Source organism: Myotis yumanensis, unplaced genomic scaffold (genome assembly GCF_028538775.1).
Source record: "Myotis yumanensis isolate MYYU_CA2020_CCGP unplaced genomic scaffold, mMyoYum1.0.hap1 SCAF_20, whole genome shotgun sequence".
In the NCBI taxonomy this organism is placed as follows: Eukaryota; Metazoa; Chordata; class Mammalia; order Chiroptera; family Vespertilionidae; genus Myotis; species Myotis yumanensis.
Window position 1 is genome coordinate 18,306,374 of NW_027223771.1, and position 16,741 is coordinate 18,323,114.

Sequence of the window (16,741 nt, forward strand, 5' to 3'; positions counted from 1 at the left end):
CAAAACAATTTCTTCACTGATACAGCTCCTAGGGCAGTTGAAACTAAAGAGAAAATGAACAAATGGGACTACATCAAAATAAAAAGCTTCTGCACAGCAAAAGAAACCATCAACAAAACAACAAGAAAACCCACCTCCTGGGAAAACATATTTGCCAACGTCATATCTGATAAGGGCTTAATCTCCAAAATTTATAGGGAACTCACACAACTTAACAAAAAGAAGATAAACAATCCAATCAAAAAATGGGCAAAGGATCTAAATAGACACCTTTCAAAAGAGGACATTCAGAAAGCCAAGAGACATATGAAAACATGCTCAAAGTCACTAATCATCCGAGAGATGCAAATCAAAACAACAATGAGGTACCATCTCACACCTGTCAGAATGGCCATCATCAACAAATCAACAAACGACAAGTGCTGGAGAGGATGTGGAGAAAAAGGAACACTTGTGCACTGCTGGTGGGAATGCAGACTGGTGCAGCCACTATGGAAGGCAGTATGGAGGTTCCTCAAAAAACTGGAAATGGAACTCCCATTTGACCCTGTGATCCCACTTCTAGGAATATATCCCAAGAAACCAGAAACACCAATCAGAAAGGATATATGCACCCCGATGTTCATAGCAGCACAATTCACCATAGCTAAGATCTGGAAACAGCCTAAGTGCCCATCAGTAGATGAATGGATTAGAAAACTGTGGTACATCTACACGATGGAATACTATGCTGCTGCTAAAAATAAGGAACTCTTACCATTTGCAACAGCATGGATGGAACTGGAGAGCATTATGCTAAGTGAAACAAGCCAGTCAATGAAGGAAAACTACCACATGATCTCACTCTTTCATGGATAATTAAGACCATTACAAACTTTTGAACAATAATAGATACAGAGGCAGAGCTGCCTCAAACTGATTGTCGGACTGCAGTGGGAAGGCGGGGGAGGGTTGGGGGCAGCAGGGAGGGGAGTAAGAGATCAACCGAAGGACTTGTATGCATCCATATAACCATAACTAATGGACATAAGTCACTCGGGGGTAAGAGAGGGAAGGGGCTTGTTAAGGGCGGGGGGGAAAAAGGACACTTATGTAATAACCTTTGTAATACTTTCAGTGAAAAATAAAAATTAAAAAAAAAAGAAAGAAATAATATCAGAAAACATCCCTGAGGTGGGGAAGAAAAAAGTCACACAAGCACAGAGAGTCCCAAACAAGGTGAACCCGAAAAGACCCACACCAAGACACATCATAATTACCATGGCAAATGTTCAGGACAAAGAGAGAATCTTAAAGGTTACAAGAGAGAGATGGAAAGTTATGTACAAGGGATCTCCCATTAGATTATCAAATGATTTCTCAACAGAAAACATCAGGCCAGAAAAAAAATGGATGGAAATTTACAAAGTGATGCAAAGCAAAGGACTGAGTCCAAGAATACTCTACCCAGCAAGGCTATCATTCAAAACTGAAGGGGAAATAAGAAGCTTCACAGACAAAAAAAGGCTAAGGGAGTTTATCACCACCAAGCCAGCAATGCAAAAAAGGCTAACGGGACTGGTGTGAAAAGAAGAAATAAAAAACTAAGAAAGAAAACAGGCACAAAAAATAGAAATGGCTACAAACAAGTACTTTTCAATAATAACTTTAAACGTAAATGGACTAAATGCTCCAGTCAAAAGACATCGAGTGGCTGAATGGATAAAAAAACATGACCCATACATTTGCTGTCTACAAGAGACCCACCTCAGAAGAAGGGACTTACACAGACTGAAAGTGAAGGGATGGAAAAATATCTTTCAGGTAATTGGAAATAAAAAATAAGCTGGGGTAGCAATACTTATATCGGACAAAATAGACCTCAAGGTGAAGGTCATAACAAGAGATAAGGAAGGACACTTCATAATACTAAAGGGATCAATATAACAAGAGGATTTAACCCTGATAAACATATATGCACCCAATGCAGGAGCACCCAAATACATAAAAATCTCCTGGAAGATATCAAGGCAGAGATCAACAATAATAACAATCATAGTAGGGGACTTTAATACACCACTGACATCACTAGATAAATCCTATAGACAAACAATCAGCAAAGAAACAGCAACCCTAAATGACTCACTAGATCAGATGGACTTAATTGACATATTCAGAACACTTCACCCCAAAGCCACAGAATATACATTCTACTCAAGTGCTCATAAGACACATTCAAAAATAGACCACATATTGGGTCACAAACAAAGTCTCCCCCAAAATCAAGAAGATTGAAATTATACCAAGCATCTTCTCAGACCACAGTGGCATAATATTAGTAATAAACTACAATAAAAACAACCCAAAATACTCAAACCCTTGGAAGCTGAATAACATGTTATTAAATATTGATTGGGTTGCCAATGACATCAAAGAAGACATTAAAAACATCCTGGACACTAATGACAATGAAAACACTACAATCCAAAACCTATGGGACACAATGAAAGCAGTCCTGAGAGGGAAGTTTATAGCTCTACTGGCCTATCTCAAAAAAACAAGAAAAAATGGTAGTAAATCATATAACTCTACAACTCAAAGAATTAGAAAGGGAGCAACAAGAAAACCCCAGAGTGATCAGAAGGAAGGAGATAATAAAGATTAGAACAGAAATAAATGACATAGAGACCAGATAAAACAATACAGAAAATCAGTGAAACCAAGAGCTGGTTCTTTGAAAGGATAAACAAGATTGACAAACCTCGAGCCAGGCTCACCAAGAAGCAAAGAGAGAGGACCAAAATAAACAAACTCAGAAATGATAGAGGTGAAATAAAGACAGACCCCACAGAAATACAAATGATTGTTAAACAATACTACGGACAACTCTATTCCAACAAACTAGACAACTTGGAGGAAAGGGACAAATTCCTAGAAAAATACAACATTCCAAAACTCAATCAGGAAGAATCTAAAAATCTCAACAGGCCAATAACTCTGATAGAAATTCAAGCAGTCATCAAAAAGCTTCCAGCAAACAAAAGCCCAGGACCAGACGGCTTCAGAGGGGAATTTTACCAAACATTTAAGGAAGAACTAAAACCTATCCTCTTCAGACTACTACAAAAAATTCAAGAGGAGGGAACACTTCCAAGCTCATTCTATGAAGCCAGCATCACCCTAATACCAAAACCAGGTAAAGACAACACAACGAAAGAGAATTACAGGTCAATATCCTTCATGAACATAGATGCTAAAATCCTCAACAAAATCTTAGCAAATCGGATCCAGCAGTACATCAGTAAGATCATACACCATGACCAAGTAGGATTTATCCCAGGGATGCAAGGATGGTACAATATCCGCAAATCAATAAACGTGATACATCACATAAACAAATAGAAAGAAAAAAAAACAAATAGTCATATGAATTGATGCAGAAAAGGCGTTTGACAAAATCCAACACCCATTTCCGATAAAAACTCTCAGCAGGGCGGGAATAGAAGTATCATACTTCAACATAATAAAAGCCATATATGACAAGCCCACTGCCGACATCATTCTCAATGGACAAAAACTAATAACATTTTTACTAAGAAGAGGAACGAGACAGGGATGCCCACACTCACCATTCCTGTTCAACATAATAGTGGATGTATTAGCCATTGTAGTTAGACAAGAAGAAGAAATAAAAGGCATCCAAATTGGAAAAGAGGAAGTAAAACTGTCCTTATTTGCAGCTGACATGATATTATTCATACAAACCCCTAAAGTCTCCATCAAAAAAACTATTAGACTTAATACATGGATTTGGCAATGTAGCAGGATATGAAATTAATCCCCCAAAATCTAAGACATTTCTATACACCAATAGTGAACTTTCAGAAAGAGAGACTAAAAAAAACAAAAAAAAAAACAAAAAAAAACAATCCCATTTACCATTGCCCCCCCAAAAATTAAGCTACCCAGGAATAAACGAACTAAAGAGGTAAAAGACCTCTACCCAGAAAACTACAGGACGTTGAAAGAAGAGATAGAGGAAGACATAAACAGATGGAAGAACATACCGTGTTCATGGATTGGTAGAATCAACATCATCAAAATGTCCATACTACCCAAAGCAATCTATAAATTCAACGCACTTCCCATTAAAATACCAACGGCATATTTCAAAGATCTAGAACGAACTCTCCAAAAATTCATCTGGAATAAAAAAAAGACCCCGAATAGCTGCAGTGATCCTGAGAAAGAACAAAGTAGGTGGGATCTCAATACCTGATATCAAGCTATATTACAAAGCCACTGTTCTCAAAACTGCCTGGTACTGGCACAAGAACAGACATATAGATCAATGGAATAGAATAGAGAGCCCAGAAATCGGCCCGAACCAATATGCTCAATTAATATTTGACAAAGGAGGGAAGAACTTACAATGGAGTCAAGATAGTCTCTTCAATAAATGGTGTTGGGGAAATTGGACAGATACATGCAAGAAAATGAAACTAGACCACCAACTTACACCATACACAAAAATAAACTCAAAATGGATAAAGGACTTAAATGTACGTCAGGAAACCATAAAAATTCTAGAAGAATCCAAAGGCAACAAAATCTCAGTCATATGCCGAAGCAATTTCTTCACTGATACAGCTCCTAGGGCACTTGAAACTAAAGAGAAAATGAACAAATGGGACTTCATCAAAATGAAAAGCTTCTGCACAGCAAAAGAAACCATCAACAAAACAACAAGAAAGCCCACTGCATGGGAAAACATATTTGCCAACATTATATCTGATAAGGGCCTAATCTCCAAAATTTATAGGGAACTCATACAACTTAACAAAAGGAAGATAAACAATCCGATCAAAAAATGGGCAAAGGATCTAAATAGACACCTTTCAAAAGAGGACATTCAGAAAGCCAAGAGACACATGAAAACATGCTCAAAGTCACTAATCATCCGAGAGATGCAAATCAAAACAACAATGAGGTACCATCTCACACCTGCAGAATGGCCATCATCAACAAATCAACAAACGACAAGTGCTGGAGAGGATGTGGAGAAAAAGGAACACTTGTGCACTGCTGGTGTGAATGCAGACTGGTGCAGCCACTATGGAAGGCAGTATGGAGGTTCCTCAAAAAACTGGAAATGGAACTCCCATTTGACCCTGTGATCCCACTTCTAGGAATATATCCCAAGAAACCAGAAACACCAATAAGAAAGGATATGTGCACCCATATCTTCATAGCAGCACAATTCACCATAGCTAAGGTCTGGAAACAGCCTAAGTGCCCATCAGTAGATGAATGGATTAGAAAACTTTGGTACATCTACACGATGGAATGCTATGCTGCTGTAAAAAAGAAGGAGATCTTACCATTTGCAACGGCATGGATGGAACTGGAGAGCATTATACTAAGTGAAATAAGCCAGTCAATGAAGGGAAAATACCACATGATCTCACTCATTCATGGATAATAAAGACCTTTATAAACTTATGAACAAAAATAGATACAGAGGCAGAGCTGCCTCAAACAGACTGTCAAACTGCAGCGGGAAGGCCGGGGAGGTTAGGGGGACAGAAGGGGTGGGGGGTAAGAGATCAATCGAAGGACTTATATGCATGCATATACACATATCCAATGTACATAAGACACTGGGGGTAGGGGAGGCCAGGAGATTGTCAAGAGCGGGAGAAAAAAGGAGACATATATAATACTCTTTGTAATAATTTAAGCAATAAAAAAAAATAAATAAAAATAAAATGTTTGAGGACCCCTGGTTTACAGGTTCTGGGAGGAACTCCCACATTGCCAAAATCAGGGAGCACATCATACAAATGTAGACCTGAACTTTGGATCTGAGCTTAGTGTCTTTTAAAGGTTCCCAGGCCCAGGGGCTGGAAGTGTGGCAGGACAGTCCCAGGACTCCACTATCTCAGAGGCCACAAGAGTGTGAGGCCCTGTAATAAGCTCCACAAAGCAGTACCCCTAAGCGATTCTACGTTTGCAGCAATCTGTGGAAACTAAAGTTCTGTTGAGAACTTGGCAACCACCACCAGGATTCATGAGCTCTGCTTATTAGTATCTTTCCCCAGCCCCTGGAGATGACGCATTATGTCAGGGCCCCAGTCCTAAGGGCACAATTTTGCCTAGTTGGCTATCTTTCAAGGGACTTCTCCTTCCTGTCCCCAACTGGGATCCTTTCCCTTCAAGTTTCATTCCCAGCAGTTGGGAAGAGTTTAAAACCCTATTTCAGACAATGTCCCTCTTTTATTCTCCACCATCGATGGCCCTAGGATCCTGAAAATTAGACTGAAACTTCTCACAAATACTTTGCCTTGTCTTCTCTGTTACCTTTAGATACAAAACCAGCCCAGGATTCCCGTGTTCTCCCAGCTCAGCCACACCAACCAAAATCTTACAGGGTGGCATTGCAGCCTGTCACCCTCTTTCACACATCACACCATGTATCACCCACAAGTGACTCACTCTTCTGGACTCAGTGACCTGGGTTTCAGGCTCTGACAGGTACCAGCACCCAAGGATGGAGTGTAAATGGAGTAAGGCTGAGTAGAAGTCTTCAAGCAAAACAGAGTCTGGGAGGCACATAGGCCTCAATGCTGACTGTTGCTGCTCAACAAGCTTCAGACAAACCACTGCACCTTGGGGACAGGGCCTCTGAAGCCTGGTCCTAGTTGTGACCCAGCGCTGGAGCCTATAGGTTAACAGAACAAAAAGGTCAAAGTGAGCACCTGGAAGCAACACCCAAACCAATCAGCACTGGATAAGACCCCTGGCCTGGGCTTGCATTGGCTAAATGCAGCCATAATTCGGCGCAGTGCACTTTGGGTAACTTACTTTTTCAGGCCCAACAGGTGGAATAAAGATCTCAATCACTGACTGATCATTGCAAATACTGGTGTTGGGGACCCCCGGCGGTGCTGGAAAATGACAAACTTAGGATTTGGGGGCTGGTCACAGGTTGCATGGAAGTGTTGTCTGCAACTGATCTCTTGTTTTGAGATGCATTTTTAGATTTCATGAAGTTCAGAATGCTCCCTGAGGTGAAAAGTATTATTTCCTTTATTCCTGAAGACCACAAATCTAAATGGATATGTTGTTTTTAAGTTTTTTTTAATTTGAATTTTATAGAGAGAATGAAGGAAAGGAAAAGATAAAAGCACTGATTGGTGCCTCCTGCATGGCCCCCACCCACTAGGCTTACACCCAGAAAACTTGGCTTGTGCGTCACAAGGAATCTAACTAGTAACCTTTCTGTGCGTGGGACTACACTCAACCAATAGACCCACTCCAGCCATCAGATATTTTATTTTTATCAAAACATCCTATTATTAATAGAAAAATCAAGATAGGATAAAATGTACATAATCTTCTCCTAGTTGTTTAAAAACAAAATTTTAAAGGGTACATGGCCAACAAGTTGACATTTCCTACATTGTCTGCATGTTTGCAGTCATTACACATTGTGAAACTATGGAGCTAAGAGTTACTGAATGTTCACTACACGTGCCAAGCCCTGGATTCAATGTTTTACATGAACTATTTCAACATAAATTGCATGATTATAGAGTTAATAAAAGGCAGGGCTGGAAGACAAACCCATGTGTCTCTAACAACAGAGTTCTGGCTTCTACTGTTAGCCTCTGTAACTATTAGGATTGGCTAGATGTTATTATAAATTACAAACCGACCCAAAGATTTATTGGTTTTTATATTTAAGAAGGTATCTTTCTTGTTCATGCCACATGATCTCCCTGATTCTCCTGGGACTTGTATAAAGAGAAGCCACCATATACATACCTCCTGGATATATCAGAGACGTGCAGAGATGGTGGCAAGTCTCAGTGCTTCCAGACTTTTCTGTTAGCAGTGACAGGCTTCACGCTCAGCACATTTCATTGGTCAAAGCACTTCACAGGGCTGCAGCAAATTCAGGTGGTCAGGAAGGAAGTCTGACATACTTGATAGCCACATTCATGTGAGTACATGGGGCCAGCCTCTTTTGGGGCTGTGTATGGGTGAAGAAGAGCAGTGAAGATTGGTAGGAAGTGACAGTGGAAATTAGTTCAGATGGTTCACTTTCCCCTCATCCAGGTGCATTTTGTCCCAGAGCTGCCCACAACCACCACTGTGTAGATTCAAAGGAGTAAACTTCAATAAGAGGAATTTGGTCAGAAGTCATTGGCCATGAACTCAGAGCCCACTTCTGAGTATGACCTTTAATAAATCCCTGGCTGCCTCGGTTCCCCCACTATGTTCGAGGTGAAGATCCACATATTAAGAATGTTTATTGGAAGGTACAGGACTGCAAGCATTCCAGCATCCATGTTCTTTGAAATTAATATTGATCACTACTCTGTCTCCTAGTCTCTATCATTTGCAAAGCTCAGGTGAAGGCTCCATCAGGTGGGGCTGAATGTAAAAATGCTGACATTAACATCAATGTTGGTCCTAGGTTCCCATTCATTTGTGCCTGAACCTGTGCTAAATGTGGTCCCTCCATTGTTCTCTTCATCCCCATTGGAGGAAGCACTGGGCCTAATTTTCCCTCCTTGTCTCAATGTTCCTGAGTGCCCAAGCTCACCCAGTAAATGTTGAGAGTCCAGGGGTCATAAAGTGATGCTCCAAGCAACCCCAGGCACATTCCTTATTAGGTGTCAGCATAGCTTACAAATGGGCAAGGGATTGACCTTCTCTTCAGGGACCAGAAGGACCACCAGGGTATGCCAGCCTTCTCCAGGGTTATCCAGTTCCTCATTCCTAAGGGGGAATTAGGGTCCTAGGATTCTTCACCCTCAGCTTTCCCCCATATGCACCCATCCAGTGGTTCCTTTTCAGGGATTCAGGATCATCCAGATCCTCCTCAAAGGCTTAGAGTCCACCAAAAACAGTGCCTCCACACTCTATTCTTCAATTCTGCCACCAGTCTTTCCCAATTCTCCAACTTCTCTCAGCCTGCAGTCCTGCAGTTCTATGACCCTTCACTTCATCCATCCATGAACCTGAGATGGGACCCAAAGGGGTATAACAGTGGCTTGGAAGAGAAGGGGCTCAGCCTGGGGAGCAGAGAAGAACATATTGTCCTCTAAATCACCCCTGTGGAGATTGCCTATGCATTTGTCTGTTCCTGGGGTGCACACAAGTAACCTCATAGGGAACATGCAGACATCATAAGCACACAAATGCACGGGTACAGAACATCCCCAGGCAAAGATGGACTCTCAGGTGCAGGACTTGTGGCCAGGCTCACACAGACCCAGACTCTAGACTCGGACATCACTTTGAGGGGAATACACAAATACACACAGATAAGAACACATGGGAACAAGACAGCATCACGATGCACACTCACACACACAATGGACACACACAGGCACACACCAGAAGGGACATATGTGGACACAGTAGACAGACACAAAGAAAATAAAAAACACAGATACAATCAGGAACACTCAAAGGGGCAGCAATTCACACATACAACCAACACTGACAAGCAAAGCAACACTCCCCTTAATGCTCAGACATACTAATACACTGTTTTAAAGGAAACATTAAGAACTGAGGTGCTGTCTTGACGAGGTAGTACAGTGGGTTGGAGAATCATCTCATAATGCACCTCCTCCCCCTCCCACACACAAACAATAGATTGTGGATTTGATCCTTGGTTGGGGCATGTATGAAAGGCAATTGATCCATGTTCCTCTTCCATTAATGTTTACTTATTTCTCTCCCTGTTTCTCTTTATTCTTTATCTAAAATCAATAAACATATCCTCAGCTGAGGATTAAAAAAGAAAAATGTAATAATTAAGGTATTGAATTTTCAAGAACATAGCATTAAATCCAGAGCAATCTCTCTAGAACAGTTATCAGAGAATCATTTGAATGCAGTCAATGTGTCTTCTTTTACCTGGGAGGCTAACAGAATCACTATCGCTGATCTCAGAAAAACCCCACATAATTCGTGTCATAGTCATGATCCCCTCCTTGCTTTCATATAACCACTAAAATACAATTGTTTCTGAATAAAGTCATCCCTTCATTTCCATAACTTAGGTTAGACTTTGAGTGATAAAAATTAACTTATCTTAGTAGAAGCTGTTTCTGAGGGATTCCAACATAACTTTAGGCACTGGAGTGAGGAGAGCCAGTTCTCCCTCCAGGTCCCATGTGGCCATGCACTCCCTGTAGATAACTAGAACCTAGAGGTGCAGGAGTGATGCTCTGAGTAGACCCAGACACCGTCCTCTATTAGTTTTCAGCTTAGCTTTCACATGGGCAAGGAACACCCTCTCCAGGGATTTCTAGTTCCTCATTATTAGTGGGGATTTAGGAGCCTAGAAGTCTTCCCCTCAGCTTTCCCCCACATGCACCCATCTTCACATTCCTTTCCAAGGATCCTGGATCACCCAGCTACTCCAAGAAGGCACAGTCTTCCACAAACATTTCCAATCCACGCTCTATACCTCCTGTCTGTCATCACAGTCTGCCCCAATTCCCCACCTTGCTACAGCCTGAGGTTCTATGAACTGGCCCTGTGCTTAATTCATACCTGAGATGGGACCTCCAGAGGGACACCAGATGCCTGGATGAGCAGGAGAATAAGGGGCTCAACTGGTGGTGGGGAAGAAAAACAGGTAGTCCTCTACATCACCTCTCCGGAGATTCACTATGACTTGTCATTGGTTGGGGTGCACAGACTCAGAGAGAAATATACAGATAACATGAGCACAGAAACATGCAGGTAGAGAACACCCCCAGCCTCTTCTGGGCACTCAGGTGCCGGACTTAGGTCCAGGCTCACATAGACCTACACTGTAGACATAGGCAATACCTTGAGGGGAACACACACACACACACACACACACACACACACACACACAGGAACAAACAATAGGGGCCACCCAGACAGTGCCACAGGACAAACACACAATGGACACACACACAATGGACACACCCCCATATGCTGGCAGGAATCCCTAAAACCAAACCTGTCCAGGGGCCCAACCTCACACCCCACGGTATATTGTCCCTCAGAGTCCAGGCTCCATCACCTCACTCCAGGTGCAAGGGTCTGCTCGGCACAGGCCAAACTTATGGAGCAGGGAGACCACCTGGAATGCATCCCCCCAATGTGGTATCATGTTGAGACCAAGCCTCTCCTTCAGGAAATGCTTGTACTTCAGAATGGTCTCTTTTTTTTTTTTTTTAAATATATTTTATTGATTTTTCACAGAGAGGAAGGGAGAGAGATAGAGAGTTAGAAACATCGATGAGAGAGAAACATCGATCAGCTGCCTCCTGCACATCTCCCACTGGGGATGTGCCCGCAACCAAGGTACATGCCCTTGACCGGAATCGAACCCGGGACCTTTCAGTCCGCAGGCCGACGCTCTATCCACTGAGCCAAACCGGTTTTGGCAGAATGGTCTCACCATTAAAAACACACAGCACCATTTTCTGGAGAATCCATGCTACCTCCAGGACTGGTTGGGCAGTGGTATTTTTAATGAAATGAAAATGGAAAAAATTACCCAGAAATGCAAAAATAGAGAGATTCAAACAATGCCCGCGGAGCTTAGGAGAGTGTATGGGCTGCTCAGAGGTAGGTGAACTTATTTGAGGTCCTCAAGTATTAGGGGCTGCTCCAGAATGCCTGGGAGGGATCTGGGCTCCTCAACCACCTGAATCCAAAATAGCTCAGTCTCCACCCCTGGCTGGAAGGTGCTGAGACCACAAAACCCATGTCCAGGCCCAGAGCTTTTCCCAGCCCCTTAGGGTTTAGTCTCAGGGAGCTCAGATGTCATAATTACTTGAGGGTGACTCTTCAGCTTAGCCCCAGTTCCCCACCCTCCACACCGACAGCAGGGCCCCTCCCCTCCTGTCCTCTCCCTCACTGTGTGCTCTGCCCTCATGAGAACCCTTATGGCTGGTTCACCACGGGGAAGCTGCCTGGTTTGTGATGGTGTTCGCATGTGTTGACTCGTTTGGTGAAAACACACACAAATATATTGCTCAGAGAGCAAGAGAGAGAAGAATAGGGAGAGGGAAACACCCATTTTGTGTTCCACTAATTCTATACATTGTTTGATTCTGTTTTTTTCAAAATATATTTTACTGATTTTTTACAGAGAGAAAGGGAGAACGATAGAGAGTTAGAAACATCGATGAGTGAAACATCTATCAGCTGCCTACTGCACACCTCCTACTGGGGATGTGCCCACAACCAAGGTACATGCCCTTGACTAGAATCGAAATTGGACCCTTCAGTCCACAGGCTGACGCTCTATCCACTGAGCCAAACCAGTTAGGGCATGATTCTTTTTTTAATATAAGCTTTATTTTTAATTTAAAGAAAAACTGAAAACGAGTATTTTTTACAAATTATACCAACACTGAAAACGTAATTTGGGAATGTTGAACATTAGTTCTCAATTCAAAATAATGACATGTCTTGGTGTTGGCTAATGTAAAGTTTATTTAAACCTAGTACTTTTGACCGCTGCCGCAAACAACCATTTCAAAAATACAACTAAAAGACTGAACGGACATCACCCAGAACCACAGGAAGGCTGGCTGAAGAGAGACTCTACAACTAGAAGGAAAGAGAACAGCAAATCGAGGCTCAGAGGCGGCGCAGTGTGGAAAATACAAAGGTACCGAGGTGTGCGCGCAAAGCGGGCTGGTGGCTGAGGGCGCAGTTGTCGTTTTCTGTCGGGAGTGAGTCTCAGACTCTGGGCTCCAGATCCGGGCAAGTCTCTAGGGACCCAGACTCAAACGGGAGAAGCGGGAATATCCGGCATCAGTTGGAACCTGAGGGCAGCTTTCTCTCCGAGGTTTGCAGCGGCTGCCGGGGTTCTGAGAAGCAGAGCCTCTGGGAACGGGACTGAGCGTGGCCATAACTGCTCCCTCCACCCGCCCTGTTGATCCCGCCCCGCCCAAACCCTGCGCACAGCCATTTGCCGATCGCCTCAGGCAAAGGCTGGATTAGCACCTCCCCAGAAGGCAGACGTTTTCCTTACAGCTGATTCCTATAGCCAGTCGGCCTGGGGGTCAAATCCCTCTAGTGTTAACTACAACAATTAAGGCTTGGCTAGAACAAGACTGCGCACAGAGACCACAAGGGGGTGCACCAAGAAAGCATAAAAGATGCGGAGACAAAAAAACATGACAGAAATGGAGGATATGGAGCTAAGAATCGCAATTTTGAGGGCTTGCCATAAATTTGTGCAGAGCCTCACGAAAACTAATGAGACCCTCGATGCTACGATAAAGAAATTAGAAAGTAAGCATACACAGACTGAAATAAAGAATATTATACCCAATAGCAGACCAGAGGAGTACAATAATCAAACAAAAGATTCGACAAAAAACACCCAATTGGAAAAGCAAAATGAAAAAAGAATCCAAAAGTGTGAAGATAGTGTAAGGAGCCTCTGGGACAGCTTTAAGCGGTCTAATATCAGAGTCATTGGAGTGCCAGAAGATGAGAGACAGCAAGATATTGAAAACCTATTTCAAGAAATAATGGCAGAAAACTTCCCCCACCTGGTGAAAGAAATGGACTTACAGGTCCAAGAAGCGCAGAGAACCCCAAACAAAAGGAATCCAAAGAGGACCACACCAAGACACATCATCATTAAAATGCCAAGAGCAAAAGACAAAGAGAGAATCTTAAAAGCAGCAAGAGAAAGAGGCTCAATTACCTACAAGGGAATACCCATACGACTGTCAGCTGATTTCTCAACAGAAACTTTGCAGGCCAGAAGGGAATGGCAAGAAATATTCAAAGTGCTGAATACCAAGAACCTACAACCAAGATTACTTTATCCAGCAAAGCTATCATTCAGAATTGAAGGTCAGATAAAGAGCTTCACAGATAAGGAAAAGCTAAAGGAGTTCATCACCGCCAAACCAGTATTATATGAAATGCTGAAAGGTATCCTTTAAGAAGAGGAAGAAGAAGAAAAAGGTAAAGATACAAATTATGAACAACAAACATGCATCTATCAACAAATGAATCTAAGAATCAAGTGAATAAATAACCTGATGTACAGAATGAACTGGTGATTATAATAGAATCAGGGACATAGAAAGGGAATAGACTGACTATTCTTGGGGGGAAAAGGGGTGTGGGAGATGCGGGAAGTGACTGGACAAAAATCATGCACCTATGGATGAACACAGTGGGTGGGGAGTGAGGGTGGAGGGTTGGGTGGGAGCTGGAAGGAGGGGAGTTATGGGGGGAAAAAAGAGGAACAAATGTAATAATCTGAACAATAAAGATTTAATAAAAAAAAAAAACGAAAAAAAAAAAAAAAAAAAAAAAAAACCTAGTACTTTTATATAAGCTTAACCATTTCATCCTTCCTAAAATTCAGTGATTATGATTCAACTTTAGAAGGTTAAAGCGGTCTTCTATGTAAAACCCCATATACCTTTTTGAAATACAATATATTTACACCAGCGAGGAAATGATAAAAACCTGTAAAAACCACATGGGACTTGCCGAAAAGGCTGCCTACATACAGAGGGAGCATTTCGCCTCAGCACACACACACACACGTGATCAAACAGACTCCCTCACGTTCTCTTACACAGCAACCTGCATGGTTATAAATGCCGCTCTAGCATGTATGAACTGAAAATAACATGTTTTAAAAGGTCCTTGAAGACACAGGGGAGTGGAATGAGCCAGCGCTGAGAGCAGCACCACACAGGCTGTTAGAAGGATGTGGCCGAGCTGCCAGCCCAGCTGGCTCCGCCCCTGGGGAAGCAGGCCCCGCCCCGTGGGAACAGGGCCTACTCCATGGGAACAGACCCCACCCCAGGGAAGCAGGCCCTGCCCTCAGAAAGCTGGCGGAGGCAGACCCAGAAAGACTGATGGTCTGGCCAAAACCGGTTTGGCTCAGTGGATAGAGCATCAGCCTGCGGACTGAAGGGTCCCAGGTTCGATTCCAATCAAGGGCATGTACTTGGGTTGCGGGCACATCCCCAGTGGGAGATGTGCAGGAGGCAGCTGATCCATGTTTCTCTCTCATCGATGTTTCTAACTCTCTATCTCTCTCCCTTCCTCTCTGTAAAACATCAATAAAATATATTTAAAAAAAAAAAGACTGATGGTCTTTTTGATGACCTCCACGGCCTCCTGGACCTCGTCCTCTTGATGACCAGAGGAGGTGGAATCTGATGATGTCGCCATGGGTGGGCTTGGCCAGAAGTCCATTCTCTCGAAGGCGCAGGCGCACCTTCCAAGCATCGGAATCTTTGGTTTCCCCGCTGACGGTGGCATCCAGCAGCCCCTTCCCAAGCATTGCGGTCACGATGTCCCAGGGCAGCTTCCTGAGCTCATTCTCTTCTTCCAAAACTTCGCAGGCGGCGTTGGCCCCGCGGCTGCCCAGGGGGTTGTCCCTGTACGTGGAGCCGCGCTCCCCAGGCTGGATGGTCAGCATGATCTCGTGGTCACACAGCACCGCCCACACGGGGTACAGGCCACCGGAAAGGGCCTTGCCCAGGAGGACGAGGTCAGGCCTGACGTTTGCATGGCCAACTGCCAGCCATCGCCCAGTCCTGGCCAGTCCTGTCTGGGTCTCATCCAATAAACAGGACTGGGTGCCTGGCGCAGAGCTCGCGCACACCCCTCAGGCAGCCTGGGTCGGGACAATGACGCCCGCCTCGCCCTGAATGGGTTCGACCATGAACGCAGCAACGTTTGGATCCTGAAGAGCACGCTCAAGAGCAGGTAGGTCGTTGTAGGGAATGATCTCGAACCCCGGCATGAAGGGCCCAAAGCCGTCGTCGCTGCTGGGGTCCGTGGATCTGGAGATGGCACACAGAGTCCTGCCCCAAAAGTTTCCAGCTGAGAAGACGATCTTGGCTTTGTCCTTGGGGATGCCCTTCACGGTGCAGCCCCACCACCGCGCCAGCTTGCAAGCGGTCTCCCCGGCCTCCACCCTGTCTATGCTCATGGGGAGAACCTGGTGGTAGTTGAAGAGCTTTGTGACGTTCTCCTCGTCTTTGCCCGGCACGTTGTTGTAGGAGGCCCGCGAGGTTGGCGTCAGCTTCCCCGCCTGGCTCTTCAGGGCAGCCACAATCTTGGGGTGGCAATGCCCTTGGTTGATGGCGCTGTGCGCACTCAGAAAATCAAAGCGTTTCCTGCCTTCCACATCCCACAAGGAAATACCTGTCCCTCTCTCCAGGGTGACCAGTAAGAGGTGGTAAAGAGCGTCCCAAAATTCACGCAAGATTTGAATTTTGCGTGAGCATTAACAATGGCAAAAAATAAAAGCCCAATTTTACTTGGTTTATTGAATCAGATTTTAATATTTGTTACCCTGTGATTTCAATCCCTTCAATTTGATAAGCATTACCAAGTACCAATTATGGCCCAGGAGCAGAGACAATCAAGACCAAGGCTTTGCGTGTGTACCAGCAAAGCTGTGGAGGCCATTTACCCGTTGTCCTAGTCCATACAAAACCCTATACTGTATACATTTTGAATCAATAAAATATTTACAATTTTTAATTATAAACCTGTGTTTTCTATCAAAATTACTTCTTGCGTGAATTTTGGGACACCCTTTAGTTGTGAGCGCCATACTTGGCTTCCCCGTTCAAAAACGTCATCCGACCATAGAGGGCCTTGGACCATCTTCTTAGTCGCCACGGATGTAGGAGAAGTCACTGGCGTGTGGGTGCCCCGCCACAGTCTGCAGACGAGCTAGCTTGGAAAGCAT

General features: G+C 43.8%; 1 pseudogene; it reads right to left on the reverse strand.

Moving 5' to 3' along the window:
- Positions 1-15,054: 15,054 nt before the first annotated feature.
- On the reverse strand, positions 15,055-16,741 carry LOC138998621 (ornithine aminotransferase, mitochondrial pseudogene; annotated as a pseudogene).